Source organism: Perognathus longimembris, chromosome 24 (assembly GCF_023159225.1).
Source record: "Perognathus longimembris pacificus isolate PPM17 chromosome 24, ASM2315922v1, whole genome shotgun sequence".
NCBI classification, from domain to species: Eukaryota; Metazoa; Chordata; class Mammalia; order Rodentia; family Heteromyidae; genus Perognathus; species Perognathus longimembris.
The window spans coordinates 11,664,002-11,675,985 of NC_063184.1; the positions used below are offsets into that span (position 1 = coordinate 11,664,002).

The window sequence follows — 11,984 nt, forward strand, 5'->3', positions numbered from 1 at the left end:
CTGGTGAATCAGAATATATATATATATATATATATATATAGAGAGAGAGAGAGAGAGAGAGAGAGAGAGAGAGTCAACTGTCATATTGTTAAAGACTGCAAAGAAAAAATGTGGAACAATCTATTCAGGTTGTGGGTTTTTTTGCTTTTGTAGCCTTCAGTTTTAGCTCATGAATGCCGTGGCTGGGACATACACGCATGTACTTCCAGAGAAAATAGTTCTGATTTACATTGCTGAGAAATTGCTATCTACCAGTTTCCCTGGGCACTAAAGGCACACCAAATGGAAAGGGCGAAAACCATGTGGTCAAGCAGATAACTTGAGCTTAGACTCATCGGAGTCATGACCATGTACACAGCCTTCCATAACAGAAATAATTTATGTTGTTGCTTTTGACTTGTGGCCATACTACAGTTTGATCCCAGAGTTTCAAACTTGCTCAGCTTGTTTGCTTGGCTGGCCCTCTATCACTTGAGCTACGTTTTGAGCACAGCCTTTGGCTGATTAATTGGTGCTGGAATGACAGGCTTGAGCCACTAGCACCAGGCTGTAACAGGATTGTTTTATAGGGAAAGATCAACTTGTGAGGACCATGGAATATCACTGGAAAAAGATCTATTTAGAAAAATGTCTTATAGACTCTTTCAGCCCTTTAATTTTCTTGTAATATCTAAAAGGAAATGAATCGATGTGCTTACTGTGTTGTCATTGTGTGACAGATGGCAGTAAAGGAGAGGCCAGGAGGGACTAACTCAGTTCCAAGGCCTTTGATACAGCAGTCACTGTGATGAAGGGGCTGTGAGCAGTGGTTAGGTTACTGTGACACCGCAGAAAGACAAGCCTGGGTCATGGACCAATAGAGCTCTCAGGTCGATGTTTCATGTGGTTCTGTACAGACAGCTGTCAACACCACATCACAGAGATGCTTGTCATCTGAGAGCACATTGGTGACCAACATTCCCAAATATCTTGTCTACATCTTAGATGTGCTCCAACTATCACCTGTTGGCAATTTCTGGAGTCAATAATCTGCTTGATGTAAAGCTAGTAGATTCCAGCTGGAAAAATGGATGTGTTCAATCGGATAACTATCCAGGCTTACACTTATTTCTGATATTCACTGGAACACGTTACTTCACCAAAGATTTGCATGTAATACTTTTGTTCTCTCTTTAGGCTATAAAAACAATGTAGGTCAAAAGAAAATTGCCTATGAATGTTGGAAAGCAAATACATGCATTTATTTGACCTGGAATGGAGAAGTTCCTAGCTTTTTCTGACTTTCTAGTCTGAATTCTTCCCTATATACTTATTTCATTTTTATTCACCAAAATCAACTAATCCACTGATTGGTACACACACCTAAGGCCTTCCTCCAGAAGTTTCCAATAATGCCAGCAAATTATGAAACCATCAGAAGATGAATCCACTAATGAAGGCAGAGCTGTCAGTGTCAACATTCTCTCAGTGATGAGACCCACCAGCTGGGAACCTAGTCTCACACTTGAGCTCTCTTCAGGGGACTCTTCATATCTGTGGTCACCTTGTTTTTTTCCTTTAAATCTTAGGTGCTTAAAACTTCATAACACTTATTTTTTTAAATTTTATTGCTAAGCTACAATAAGAAACTTTTTAACTCTGCTGATGAGTATAATATACGTTGTTCAATCACTTGCTCCAACATTCTTTCTCATTATTCCCTTTTCTGTCCTTAAAAAAATGTTAGTAATATAAGGATTCTAACATATTTAGGCGTGTGTGTGTGTGTGTGTGTGTGTGTGTGTGTGTGTTGAATGGTTTGCAGTCGGAAGTTGAAGATGACTGGAAATGTCTGTAAATAGTTTTTGTAGAGCAAACTGACCAGAGAAGCATAATAATTCTCCCTGGTAGCCTTGAAGGCCTATTTAAGTGGGTGTTTCTGACCCCATCCATGATGATACCAGTTTGCTCAAGCATAAGATTTTCATTAGTAGGCTTTTTTCCTTCAATGGTCAGAATGAAGAGGAATTGGTAACTTAAGAAATGGGTGAAACAAAACAGAGACTCCAAGGCAATAGGACATTGGCAGAGCACTACACCAGGATAACCAGAGAGTGGAGAGTAGAGACTGTTCATGTATTGGAAGTACCATGGAAACCAGAAGTGACTGGTGGCCTAACTAAACTGCAGTGCTGCTGAGAGATAAGGTGACAAGTAACCTGGAAGGTAAGTCATTATGGAGAGGAAGCAGCATTCTAGAGTGAGGACTTTTGGAGTGGCGGGTCATGCTGGGGGACCAGTTTCAGGTGGCTGAGTTGGAAGTGGAAAGGAAAGTTATTCTAATCCAGTAATCCAGGAAGCTGAGAGGTAACTGGATATTGTGGGTGTTGGTAGAATACAAGTCATTCAAGTGGATGGTGAAATTTTAACATGAAGAGGCAGAGAATGGGCCGTACAGCAAAGGTGATAGACTTCTTATAACTTCAACAAAATAATACAATATATTAAATTTTTATGCATTTCTCCACACAGGTTTTACATGACAGCATGGGATGAATAACCATCAAGAGCAGAGCTGTCATGGAAGAGCTCCAGATTCACAGGAAAACAATGGAGAGAAACTACTGCTTTTCTTGGTTCCACTTACGCACATAGGAAATACATGTTTTCCACAGAGGTCAGACCAACCTTATAATGGATAGAAATCGCTCAAAAAAAAAAGTCAAACAGTGTAGTTTTTATCAATGTGAACACATTTCAAGTTAGAGACTGAGAGGACCCAATTTGTAGTTACTCCGGCAACCTAGTAGCCCTTTGTATATGGTAAGTTTAAAGAACGTTTTCATTATATGTGTCAGCGTGTCATATAGGTGTCAATAGAAAGCCACATCCAGCTTATATAAATTTGAAGTTTTAAATATTCTTCAACTATTAATAGTTTGAGAAAATTCCACACCTACCCTCATATGATGGACCTGAGCCAAAACATAGATGTACTAAAAGCATGAAATTACTTTTAAAAAGCATATAAAATTACCTGTAGGCAACAGTTAGTAAGTAGGCATGTAGGAAAATGAAATTTAAAAAATGTTTTGAAATTTGGGCCCAATCTTCAAATACCTCATTATATATGCAAATATACATAATATATTTATATACATATATATGCAAATATTCCAAAGTCTGAAGCAACCCCCAAGCTGAAATACTTCTTGTTCCGAGAATTTCTGATAAAAGTTACTCAGTCTGGAAATCAATATTGTGTGCAGCACTATAGGAATCCACTAATGAGTTATTTATTATTAATATAAACATAAGCAAAGTAAAGTTGTCACCTCTTATTTTACAAAATACCTTGCTTTCTGTCCTCTTGTTGAAGTACTGCTTTCTGCAATGATTGATTTGGGCCATTAATGACAAGCCCAAGTAAGGTTTAGCTCATCCATCTTTTAGTTGCCCAGGCAAAAATGCTTCTACAAATAAACAGCATGTCGGAGTGATTTTTGACAGAAGAACACCAAGGGGCCTCCTTGCCTGGCCTGTTACACATTTGTCCCTTCATCTTGTCAATTGGCTCTGAATCTAGAAGATCCTAAAAGCTTAACTTTTGATGGTGCAAACACCTTGGAGTTACAGTATCACTTTAGGAGTCTCTAAGGCAATCTAGGATGTTGGTAAAGGATGGCATGGTAACAGAGATCACACAGACTTGGCTCCTGTCCCTTCATTGTCCTCACTTTCTTTTTTGCTGGCTGTGATTCCTTTGAAGCAAGCTATTAACATGGACTAATTTTTGTATGTATCTGTGCTGCTACTGGGGCCTGAACTCAGGGTTTGGGCGCTACCACATAACTTTTTTGCTTAAGACTGGAGTTCTATTACTTAAGCCAAAGATCTACTTCTGGCATTTCAATGGTTAACAGAAGATAAAATTCTCTTGGATCTCTCTGTCTGGACTGGCTATGAACTGTGATTTTTGGATCTCAGACTCCTGAGTACAGGAGGATCACAGGTGAAAGCCACTGGCACCTGGCCTAAGAATTCAATTTTGTTGTTGTTATTCCTATTTTTGAGGAGATGTGGGTTTGAGTGACAGAAGAGCTGGCATCCTATTCTCAGGGATTGTCTGTAATGTGCATTTTGCTGAATACTCATGTTTCCCCTTTCCCTCGGATCTGCTCTTGATGATAATTCTGTTTTTGTCTCTTTAGGACTCAGTATCACCCACTAGAACCTTTCTTGGTATCTTCTCATTTTTTCTTTGCCAGTACTCGAATTTGAACTCAGCACCACGTGTGTACTGGTCTTGCTTGCTTGGCTGATGCTCTTTCTATTTATGCCACACCTTCGTTCAAATGTTTTCTTGGTTAATTTGAAGATGGAGTCTTGTAGACTTTTCTGCCTGGGCTACCATTGAACTGTGACCCTCTAGATCCCAACCTCTTGAATAGCTAGGATTACAAGCATGAGCTACAAGTGCCCAGCTACCTCACAAGTTTCTGAAAGAATAAAAGATCCAAAGAAGGATTTCTGGGTTACTGAGAAGATTCTGTCATATAAAAGAAATGCAACCAGCCCCTTAACCAGCACGACTAAAATCATCAGAGCAATTCTGTACACTTGCCTTTGTCAAGTAGCTTTTGTCTCCCTGTCTCCCTCCCCCCCACCCAGCCTCTTGTTGCATAAAGGAATAGTGTACTTCCAATGTTAACATTGGTTGGCTCTTAGTTATGTGAAGTTTGAACTTGAGTTAGAAGTTGTGAGATGGATTTTAATGTGTGAAAATTCGGTGGTGACATTCTCGCTACATTTAAATGTCATGTTAGTTCTGCTGGGCCTGTGACAGGTGGTAAGGATGGCAGGACCTTTTCTAGTAGTCGCTTGGGGACAAGCTGCATCCGTCTGGAGATGAAAACACACCAGCAATCTGAACAAACACAATTTAATATAAAGGTTTATCCACTAAGGAGGCCCTTGTAGGATTTGGCTCTAGATCCTCGTCCAAGATGCAGGAGGAGGGTCCTGAGCTAAGAGACAACACATCTATAAGCAAGCACAGCCAAGCATCCTTCAGAAAGGTGCATTTAGTAAAAAGATGTAAAAGTCTCATATTTCCTGAACTTCCTTGAGAGCAATCACTAGTCATGTGACCTCACCTCCACCCATGAGGAAGGAGAAATGTCAGCTAGTGGTGTCTGCAGGAAAAAGCAGGAAGCGGATTCTAAAGAACCATGACAGTCTCAGTGTCAGACTCATCAAAACTCTGCCACTCGCCTAAGAAAAGACAACCAAGCCAAGCAAATAGAATAAAGAACCAACCATTTTACATCATAGAGATTCATTTCCAAACTGAAACATGAATATATATATTCAGTCTTTGAAAAAATCTAGTTTGTAATAAAAAAATTAGAACTCCATTATACAATGATAGTTATGTCAAGCCATTTATTGCCACATTTCTTTGGAATCCGTGAATATCCAAGAAGTAGTAAATAGTTGGATTATGTTATGTCACAATAGAGAATATAATTCTATCATTGAAAAGAAATCAAAAACATCTATGAACTACAATGTTTGTAATTCATTAGTGAGTAATGAACAATTTGTGTGTGTGTGTGTGTGTGTGTGTGTGTGTGTGTGTTGCAGTTGTGGGGCTTGAACTTAGGGCTGAGCACTGTCCCTGAGCTCTTTTGCACGAGAGCTAGCTCTCTACCACTTCGAGCTATAGCAAACTTCCGGTATGATCACACTGAATGGGAATGGATGGGAGAAGTGGGCCAAGTTAATGGGGAAGTGGAGGCTTTGAGTTTGCAGTAGTGGGTGGAGCCTGTCAAGTGCCCCTCCCACCCTCCACCCCTCTGTTTATCCAGCTCTTCAGGGACAAGGCACTATTTACAGGCAAACCAAAACACTGTGAGTGTCCCTGATTTTTTCAGGGATGGATCGATTCAGAGGGTTCTTTGAACTGTGTTCTTATCGGTTTCTATGGATAATAATAAAAAAAGAATTAGGAGCAAAAGGAAACTTCAAGATTTTGGTATTAGTTATTTTCTGAGTGTAGCATTTTTGTCAACCTACAGGGAAGAAACCATCCAAGGCTTTTGTCTTTAGAGGCCAGATCGAAACCTGGTGCCATTTGGTGTTAGGCCCCACTGACAGATTTACTGCCTGCTTGGAGCTGCAGGCCTTCAAGTGATGGAAATGGCAGGTGAGGCTGCAGCCTGGAGGGTTTTCTGCTCCAGGCACAACTTCTACTGGGAGCAGTCAGGGTCCATGGGTAGGGGAGGGGGGAGGCCGGGTTTGCAGTCTGGGTTTCAGTGTCGATGGGAGGAGGGGATGCTATTTCTCTTCATTGTAGTTGTCATAGTCATTGTCTTCTTCCTCTTCTTCTTCTTCTTCTTCTTCTTCTTCTTCTTCTTCTTCTTCTTCTTCTTCTTCTTCTTCTTCTTCTTCTTCTCCTCCTCCTCCTCCTCCTCCTCCTCCTCCTCCTCCTCCTCCTCCTCCTCCTCCTCCTCCTCCTCCTCCTCCTCCTCCTCCTCCTCCTCCTCCTCCTCCTCCTCCTCCTCTTTTTCTCAGGAATATTATTTATTGATAAATGCTTCAAAATCAATAACAAACCAGAATGTATTCCTGCAGGAAAAAGAAAAAAAGAAATCCAACAAGTATGATGACTGTGTTTTATTGATCACCTGGGACAAGGACCGCATGGAAAGCTGTCTAGATGTGTTTACATGTGAATCTCTCTTTTTTAGAAATTAGATTATATAATCTTAAAACATAGCCACAACATGCTAAAACTTTATTATGTGCGAGAAAATTTAAAGCTTTTTAAACCCTAATCTGTAAAATTCAGCATTTGTCTTTTATATATGAGACAATAAAAAATTGAAGAGATTAAGCGAGCTTCCCTAGGTCATATTTGGTAAAATGCAAGCATTCTATGCCTAATATGCAGAAGAAACTTACCTATCCTTAACAGAATTATCTATGGCAGCATTATAATTTGGGGTTGTTTTCTTAGCTCTACAGGACTACCTATTGTTAGTTGGTATTTAAGAACGCTTTTTATTTCTTGCTCAGGAGACATGCCAAAATGACCAGATCATCAAGTATTGGCTTTTTAGATATAATGTAATGATTATGCCTCGTAAAATGTCAGTAGCATGAGCAGAGAAGAGTTATAAATCACAAGGAGAAAACCTAACCTGTTTGCCCATCTCATTAAGTGAAAAGCACTCCTCAAAAACTAATAACAATCAGGGCATGGACACTGAGAAATGGTGATTACTTCCAGTCCCTGTTCTGCAAGGAGGACTGATAATGAAATTAAATATGCAGAATTCTGAGTGCACCTAGTTCATAATGACTTAACCTTGCATTTAAAGACTAGGTAGGGTAATTGCTAAAGCCCTGCTGCCGAAATGCTGTTATGCCACTGGAATATATTAGAAATTGTAAATGGAGCCCGTGCAGAGGAAAAAAGAGACTTATCTAGGAAATAGCCCAGTGATCTCTTGGACTAAGAGATTTTATGTCTGTAGAGACAAATTTTGGAGTTAGCACCCACAATCTTATCACATATCACCTGGCAGGCACTGCCTCCAATATTGCTGAATTTCTGCACCTGTCTACACACAATTGATTTTCCTTTGCAAAAGAACACTATCAACCTGATCAGTGAGCATTTTCCACCTTTATCCTCTACTCACTATTAAGAGAGGAATGAGGGATGGATATAGTCAGACTGTTCTATGTGCCAATGTGAAAATGGAATCAGGTAAGTTGAGGGGAGGGCCGGGGTGGGGAGGGATGGGAATGGTGGAAGGGATGACGCTGATCAGGATGCATTGGACTCCTAAGCCGGCATGTTGGAATGAAACTCTTTGTACAACTTTTTAAAGATAATAAAAATCAATTTAATAAGCAAGAAAAAAGTGCCTCTCTAGTGTTTAATTGACAAGATAACAAGACAAGACATTTTTATACACATTAGCCATGAAAGATTATAAAGGATCTTCATACCAGGGAGCAGGAATGTTGGTACCGTCTTAAAACTCTGCCCATCTCATTTGTCTTGAGAACGATAGACTGCATGGTCGGGAGTTGAATGTGTGGCTAGCTATTCAGTTACAAACACAAGATGTATAATTCTGTTTTCTTTCTTTCTTCTCTGCACTGGTTCTGGGGCTTGAACCCAGTCCTGGACACTGTCTCTAATCTTTTGAGGTCAAGGCTAGTGCTCTACTACTTGAGTCACAAGCTCCCATTTCTGGCTTTTTTGGTAATATCTCAGGTTGACTTCCAGGGCTGGGAATATGGCCTAGTGGATAGAGTGCTTGCCTCACATACACGAAGCCCTGAGTTTGATTCCTCAGCAACACATAAACAGAAAAAGCCAGAAGTGGCGCTCAAGTGGTAAAGTGCAAAAAGAAGCCAGGAACAGTGCTCAGGCCCTAAGTTCAAGCCCTAGGACTGGCAGAAAAACAAACAAACCAAGAACAGGTTGGCTTCCAACTGTGATCTTTAGGTCTCACCCTCCTGATTAGCTGCGATTGCAGATGTGAGCCACCACCTCCCAGCTTGATTTTGTTTCCCTTTATCTCCTCCATTTGTTTCTTTCTTTTCCCTTCCTTCCTTCCTTCCTTCCTTCCTTCCTTCCTTCCTTCCTTCCTTCCTTCCTTCCTTCCTTCCTTCCTTCCTTCTTTCCTCCCTTCCTCCCTCCCTTCCTCCCTCCCTTCTCCCTCTCTTTCCTCCCCCCTTCCTCCCCCTTCCTCCCTCCTTCCCTCCCCCCTTCCTCCTTTCTCTCTCTCTCTCTCTCTCTCTCACACACACACACACACACACACACACACACACACACACCACAGTTTGCAGTTTAGACTACGTATTCTCTGCCTCAGCAGGCCGTTTTCATTGCTTTCTGATTTTGCAGTAGCGGTCACCAAGCCCGGAGCCCAGGAGTACTCTGTGTTTATCAAAGAAACCTGTGTTTTAAAGGGACGCCCCTTAAATGTCCATACACGCTGTGGCCCACTTAAAATGTTTCTGTTTGTTCTGATGTTCAAAGTAAAAGCAGAAGGAACTCCTCTCACTGGTAGGTGCAGGCGTAGATGGAGGCCTGATAGTTACCATCATCTCATGCCGTGTGCAGACTGGCTGAGTGAAAGCCCTGCGACACTTTCACCTGGCACGTTAGAGTGTGTGAACTGGCTGGGTGGACAAGGGTGAGTCACAAGTGGACAAGTTATGAAGAAACTCCCACGACCCACACATACAGCTTTTAGGAAGTCCAGCCCTTCTGTGTATGCAGAAAAACTCAAAGTACTGGAATATAGCACTTCTCAACTGCCTTGAAATGGCCTGTTTCTACATCTGTCCCTTAGTCATGAAGTTAAGATTTGGTAACATCATCTCATATCTGTATTCAATATTTTCGCCTCATGCTAGATTGCCAATTTGCTATTGATTAAAATACCACACACCCATGTGGTTTTACGTATATAATTTCATCCACTAATATATTTGATTATCATATAGGTATATTGTTTGGTGTAGGGTAGAGTATTATTCAGCACAGGGGGCTATTTAAACAAATAAATGACAAATCTAAGATTCACTGCTCAAGCACTTTGAGAGTTAGAGAGTAGCATGGATTCAGAGCAATTTATACCCCACTCTGTGGAATATTTGGGGGGTCTATATTTGTTTCCATACTCTGAGAAAAAAATGGGGGGAAATTGGGCATTTCTCATGAATAATGATGTCCTTATTCAGGAAAGGAGAATGGGATTTATACTGACTCCATGTCATGTATGCATCTTAATGTGAGAAGAAGCTGGAGCTGTGTCACCCACTTGACATCAGCTACCAGGGCATCTGTGACATCAGCAACGTCTCCACCCTTGCACGCAGAATTTCAAACTTAGGCCACAGGAGGACAACATGGAGGATCTGAGCCAAGCGCACCTTCACCTTAACTGTACCTTCGCCTGTTCTTTGAGCTGTGCTTGAGCTCATTTGTTGTAACACAGGAGAAAAGTGTGTAAAACTAACAAGGAATCTTGCCATCCTCTGTGATTATAGGGACTCCTTCCTTACTGCACTGTCTAAGATTTGGTGGTCTTCATGCTTTATCTCATTGGCCCGGGCAAACTTCTATATTTCCTAAGATGTATTTTCTTACACCATTTTAGGTCATCTTTCATGATCATAGTTTATTGGAGACTTTATCCGCATTGCAAGTCACTTATTTTACCCAGTTAACGATAAGTTCAGTGGCAATATTAATAGTATCCACAATTGGAATTGCAACATATATTTTTGATAGTTAATATTGTTAAAATTATTTCTTAAAATTTGTTAGTTGATAAGTTAATATTGTTAACTTACATTTAGATAACAATTTAGAGCCGTCATACTAAAACTATAGCTTTCGGCCACCAGTACTAGACTTACCCGAGAACTTATCATAACTGCAGAATCCTAGGTATTTAAATGCTTAGATATCTAAATGCTTGATTCTAGAGTAATGTTTTTCACTAGTAGTTGATTAATATTTTAGAGGAGCTATCCTTGAAGTATATCCTTAGTCTAGGGTTCAGCATCAACATCCGGGAGCTTATCAGAGATGTAGATTCCCAGACTTTGCTCAAGATTTTACTGTGATATTTTGGGGGGGGGGGCATGGAAAAAACATAAGCTAAGAACAAGAGAGATAATCAAGTTCTCTTTATTGGACATCAATTGGTATAAAAGGGAGTCAAAAATCTAAATATTCAGCTTTGCAGACGCCGCTGCAGCTAGTAGTTACCAGCTGCCAGCCATGGTCAACCCCACCGCGTTCTTCGACATTGCCGCCCACGGCAAGCCCTTGGGCCGCGCGTCTCCTTCGAGCTATTTGCAGACAAAGTTCCAAAGACAGCAGAAAACTTCGGTGCTCTGAGCACTGGAGAGAATGGATTTGGTTATAAGGGTTCCTGTTTTCACAGGATTATCCCAGGATTCATGTGCCAGGGTGGTGACTTCAGATGCCATAATGGGACTGGTGGCAAGTCCATCTATGGAGAGAAATTTGAAGATGAGAATTTCATCCTGAAGCATACAGGTCCTGGCATCTTGTCCATGGCAAATGCTGGACCAAATACAAATGGTTCCCAGTTTTTCATCTGCATTGTCAAGATTGATTGGTTGGATGGCAAGCATGTGGTGTTTGGGAAGGTGAAAGAGGGCATGGAAGTTGTGGAAGCCATGCAGGGCTTTGGGTCCGGGAATGGCAAGACCAGAAAGAAGGTGACCATTGCCGACTGCAGCCAACTCTAACACATTTTACTTGGTTTATCATAACCATTATCAGACCATTCCTTCTGTAGCTCTGGAGAGCACCCTTCCACCCCATCTGCTTGCAAATCCCCTGTAATCCATTTGTGCTCTCACTGCAGTTCTTTGGGTTCCATGTTTTCCTTATTTCCCTCTAAGTCTAGCTGGATTGCAGAGTTAAGTTTATGACTATGAATAAAAACTAAAGTTGTCTGTCAAAAAAAATCTAAATTTTCTTTATGTATTATTTCCTCTGTATTTTTCCATATATTTTATGTATCATGTATCTTCATTTATATAATACATATATACACATCCTTTGTATGTATGGTAACAAGAGTTAATAATATCTGTTGCATGTATACCTGAATTTTGCTTAAATGTTATTAACACATCACACACATATACACACAAGATGACTGGTGATATGATTATTGTTCATTAGTTCAACTGTGGTCATCTTTTTATAATGACACATTTATATATAACAATATACTATGCTGCATACCCACATACACATGTAGGTATGTATGTATTTCCTTTTTTTTTTTTTGGCCAGTCCCGGGCTTTGGACTCAGGGCCTGAGCACTGTCCCTGGCTTCCTTTTGCTCAAGGCTAGCACTCTGCCACTTGAGCCACAGCGCCACTTCTGGCCGTTTTCTGTATATGTGGTGCTGGGGACTCGAACC

At 40.7% G+C, this 11,984-nt stretch overlaps 1 pseudogene; it reads left to right on the forward strand.

Annotated features, from left to right (window-relative positions):
- Positions 1–10,765: 10,765 nt before the first annotated feature.
- On the forward strand, positions 10,766–11,298 carry LOC125341453 (annotated as a pseudogene).
- The last annotated feature ends 686 nt before the right edge of the window (positions 11,299–11,984 follow it).